Below are 5,587 nucleotides of genomic sequence, written 5' to 3'. Positions count from 1 at the left end.
TAGTTTTTTTTCTCCAAGTTCACAGTTGTCTTGAAAGCACCATAAATCCAGAGAATTCCAGACTTTAATGCCAAAGTTTGATGACAAAATTTGCCCACAAGAAGGACTGTCTGTTTTCAATATAGCAGGAAACACACTCAGTGGTTGGTGGGTGAACCAAAGGTGAACAGCATGGTTTTCAGTGAAACAGAAAGACTGTAGGGTACCTATTGAAGGTAGGTTAGTATGGTATGGTACTGTATGGTATGAAAGAGAAGGCTTACCCGCTCATGTCCCTGTGTTGTGGTATTGTAAAGTATGATAATGCAGCTGCCGTGTTGCAGGAAATGTAGCCCTAGCACAGTATAATGGCAGAGCTGCTGATGATGTTGCTGATGCTCATAGGTTCTTTCACAGTTCAAAGAACATGCTCTGACCAATGACAAAGGCCTACTGGTGTTGACCAATGACAAAGACCCTCTGCGGGTCCTGGCCTGAGTCCAATTGATAAAACAAACAAATGAACAAAAAACACCATTCACAACTGTGAATGTAAATGTCCATTCTTAGCATTTCTGCCAAAGTGGAGTCAGGACAGGGCCAGCTCTGTGTGTGACACCCTGGGTGACAGTAGATGACCTGAATGACCTCTTTACACCTGGCCTCTTTATATTGTCCTTATAAAAAAGGACTGTATCTCTATTGACAACCAGCTCTCACCAAATATCACCTCTTATTATCAGGGACTGGAGATTTTCCTGACCAGAAAAAGCTCTGGGTTATTAGGTACTATAATCCTATATATCATTCTGTCATGGGCCTTACAGTACATTTGCTCTTTGACTGCAGACAGCAGGTGAGGTAAAACAAGGTTACACAGAGGGAATAATCCTTTGGTGCCCTGATTGACACAGAGTCTATGATAGACCATGAACTTCCTCACCACAGGGCACCAAGTGGTCGAGAGTCGGATCTCCGTCATCCCCTCACCCCACTCTACACCTGGTCGGCTGGCAGGTATAACAACAACAATAAAACAGTCACACAAAAATATAGAGGCGCAACATCTGAGGGGTATACCACAAAGCAGAATGGATGAGTTAGCCAGCTAACTTAACTAAATATTCAGAAATATTTGTTTTATTTTTTAGAAAGGATAGCTTGAAATGAGCATTGTAATTGACTCAACTACCAAAAACACATTGAAGTTTGGCTTTCTTAATGTTCCTGAAAATCAGTAGGTATTTTTGGTTGTTTATCAAAGTTAGCTGGCTAACTCATTGATTATGCCTAGTACGGATCTTAACTTGATCACTCTTTTTTGCTGAGAATTTACCAGCCGCATAGGAAATTCGAATGAGCCTGGTGAGTCCCTGAAAATGAGCAGTTCTCTTTCTATCCATGAGTGGGCAGTCGAGTCATTGGGATCATGGCTTGTTCTCATCAAAATCATTTTCACTCTTGCTCGCTCAAATGCTAGGCCTATTATGCAAAAATTCAAATGCACAAAAATGTATCTGAAATGCAGCCATACACATGACCAACAGTCGTTTTATATAGCCACTAGGTTACAGCAGAAAAGTGTCAAGTGTATCCTGTAAAAATTCAGTTAAATCGTGGCCTGGGGTGGTCTAGTGGTTAGGGTCAGTGGCCTACCAGTTTGGCATGGCTTGAATACCAGTCTATGTCCTTCTGGCACTAATAATTAAAAACCCCAATTGACTTAATTTAATTACACATTTAAAATATGGACAGTGCAGGGATATTTTACCCCTGATCTTGATAAGAAATGGCTGTACCAGGCACTTTTGGATAACATAAATAGGAAACAAATAAAATAATAACAATAGGCTACACCAGGGATCATCAACTAGATTCACCAACGGGCCGATTTCTTTCTTGAGCGGATGGTCGGGTGGCTGGAAAATAATTACAAATCATTTGTCGACTGCAAATTGACTGAAAGAAGCCGAAACATATATATTTGACTAAAACATAATCATTTCAAACCTTGCTTACATTTGTATACGATCACGTGTCTCTCTATTATGCATGGGAATACTTGGGAACAGATTTCCAAATTTAAAATCACTTGGAACTGATTTCCTGCTGTTTCTGACCCCCCAAAAGTTTTTTTTTAAAACGGGGGGCTCAGAACATCAGGGACAAATAAAACCACCCATGGGCCAAATTCAGCCCGCGGGCCACCAGTTGGGCAACCCTGGGCTACACCAACATTAGTTAACATTTATACAAAGTGTTGGGTAAATTTCGACAGTAGATTTATCGTGGTAGATGAAGGAATATTGTACAGAGTGCTTGTCAAATAGAAATCACCTTAATCTATTCAAAACGCACTAAGTTGTTCCAATTACAATACCAAGCAGAGGGCAAATATATCTTGAAAGACTGGTTGTAAGCAGGACTAACTTTAAGGTAAACGTTGGTTTTATCCTTGATATGGAAATGTGTACCGCAGGCTCTGTAGGGAGGGTGTGACACCATTGTGGCGCCTCCAGAGACCAAATAAAGCTCTGTACCGCATCGCTGTGCGCCTCACAAATTTTGTAACAATGTGGAAGGCTCCATATAGCTCCATATATGATTGGTTGACGGTAGGTGGGGGCAGTAAATCCTGTATAAACATTGCCTTGACAACTTCTTTCACAACAGTTCTGCTCCTCGAAGAGCATGACGTATGAATGCCCTGACTTTTGCCGAAGCCGCATCACAGTAAATGCTGTACTGCCAATGCAGATTCCAGAATGACCAAAAATCGGCTTTAACACCGACATCATATTTTAGGGAGCAGTACTGAGGTGACCAATAATGGTTGCAATTGAGATCAGCTGTGTGGGTGAATTTAGCTCTATTGATGGTTTAACGAGACATCAGCTGGTAATAATCTAGTGCCATTGATGGTTGCACTAGGCCCCTTGTTTATTTGATTATATTCCAATAGACTACCCGTTAGCCTATCCATTGTGACATAATGGAAGGTGTAAAAATTGATAATAGGCCACTGTTTGTGTTTCCCTGGCTGAGTTGATAAGCTGATTCGGGACATCAGTTGATTGACAGATGCAGACCTACTGTAGAACAATAAACTTTCCTCCAGGGTGGATACTTGCCCATGTTTTATAGTTAGGGTATGTATAATTTGTCAATATATACTGAACAAAAATATAAACGCAACATGCAACAATTTACAGTTTTACTGAGTTACAGTTCATATAAGGAAATAAGTCAATTGAAATAAATTAGGCCCTAATCTATGGATTTCACATGAATGGGCATAGGTACGGCCATGGGTTGGCCTGGGAGGACATAGTCCCACCCACTTGGGAACCAGGCTTACCCAGTGGGGAGCCAGGCCCAGCCAATCAGAATGAGTTTTTCCCCACAAAAGAGCTTTATTACAGACAGAAATAATCCTCAATTTCATCAGCTGTCTGAGTGGCTGGTCTCAGACGATCCCGCAGGTGAAGAAGCCGGATGTGGAGGTCCTGGGCTGGCGTGGTCACACTTGGTCTGCGGTTGTGAGGTCGGTTGGACATACTGCCAAATTGTTTCTATTTTTAATTTTACCTTTATTTAACTAGGCAAGTCAGTTAAGAACAAATTCTTATTTACAATGACGGCCTACCAATTGTGCGAGAAATTAAGATTCTATTCTCTGGCAACAGTTCTGGTGGACATTCCTGCAGTCAGCGTGTCAATTGCACGCTCCCTCCAAACTTGAGGCATTTGTGACAAAACTGCACGTTTAAGAGTGACCTTTAATTGTCCCTATCACAAGGTGCACCTGTGTAATGATCATGCTGTTTAATCAGATGGATTATCTTAGCAAAGGAGAAATGCTCACTAACAGGGATGTAAACAAATTTGTGCACCAAATTTTTGAGAAATAAGCTTTTTGTGCATATGTAAATGTCTAGGATGTTTTATTTCAGCTCATGAAACCAACACTTTATATGTGTATTGTGGGGCTTTAGTATTTCATTTTGTAAAGCTGTCAAGATGTTTATGCATTTGTTTAGCTACACTTTTTTCTTTGATGTGTAAATTATCAAACTATTCTTTTTACTTCTTGAAAACAGACTTCCAGTTAAGATGCTTTGTGTGAGTTCAACCTGCCTTTCTTTCTATGTGTTTCTGTGTCTTTGACAGTGACTTGTGTGGCAGCGATGGCTGGCAGCTGGCCTGATGTTGAAGCAGCTTGTGTTGTGATAGGAGAGAGACAGAGATGTGACACAGGCTATGGCCTCTGTGACTCAGCCTTGTCACAGAGACGAGAGTTGGATGGGAGTGTGAGGGCTCTGACACGCTAACGCATCAGTAGAGGTGGACGTGATGCACTACCACCCTCTCAATCATACACTTTGAGAGCGTACGCACATACACTCTTGGAAAAAGAGACAAATACTCCTATTTGGTTCTAGATCACCCCTTTTTGTTCTAAGAGTGTACAATCACAGACAGACAGACGGATGGACGGACGGACGGACGGACGGACACATACACACACAAAGACACACACAGCCGACTCTCAGACAATAGCATCTCCCCTTGAAAACGACTTGAGCACCGGCGACAGAGATTGTCAACACTTTACAGTATATAACGTCAATGTCTCCTCTTCAAGGTCTATGACATTGTCTCTTTCTCATTGGCGAACTTGAACCAGAAATCGGCCCTGGCATTTCAAACACATCGGCTCATTTTAGTCTTTCTAAAGTTACACCAATGAATTTGTCTTTAGCAGCATTGGCCTTTCAACCATTTGATAATACATGCCATTGTAATACTTTCTTTCTTTCAGCATAGTATCCATCCATAAATACAGTAGCGACTGTAAACTATCAGTTCCCACCTGAGGATATCAACTTTTCAGCCATCTTTTTCCTATGTTTGATGGGTGCAAAATCCACTTGTCACTCAAATCTCGCTGATTGATTTATTTAATCTTACTCTGGCGACTCTTTCTTGCTTGTACCATTTGTTTTCCCCGTTGACGTAATGACTGCGGAAACGTTTGTAAAAAACCTGACAAACACACTCCAGTAATGGCTGAAAAGGCTCAATGGAATACATTGGCTTTCTGTTGCATCTAAAAGAATGATAACGCTTGGTCAGGATTAAACGCACCATCTCAACACTTACATCACAAGAAAGAGAAGAAAGATAACTTTATTTTGATGGGTGTTGATTTTTTGTGCATGTAAGAGTGGCTGGTAGGCCCCTTACTTGCCCTGGATGGTTCAAGCTGTCTGGCTGGTGTTGGTGAGCAAAGAGAGGCAGTGAGCAGAAGATGCAGGGCAAAGTTTTTATTTTAAGGCTCTTGAAGCAGGTAACGGTATGTACAATACATACAAATCCTCCAACAACATACTGAACCAGGCTCAAACTAAATAATAAACGGATAAAAAACGAGTCAAATGACTATGAAGACCAGTCTGACTAGCCCCTAGGGCTCAAAACAACTCTAACAAACCCCCTGCAGAGACAGGCTGCCATCTTAACACTCAGTGTATGTATGCAAATGTATGCAAATGGGGCCATATCATTTTCTTTATTTTATCACAAAGTATTTAAATACCTGATATAC

This window comes from Salvelinus namaycush, chromosome 38, assembly GCF_016432855.1.
Source record: "Salvelinus namaycush isolate Seneca chromosome 38, SaNama_1.0, whole genome shotgun sequence".
Lineage (NCBI taxonomy): Eukaryota > Metazoa > Chordata > Actinopteri > Salmoniformes > Salmonidae > Salvelinus > Salvelinus namaycush.
Note: the sequence above shows the minus strand (reverse complement) of the source record.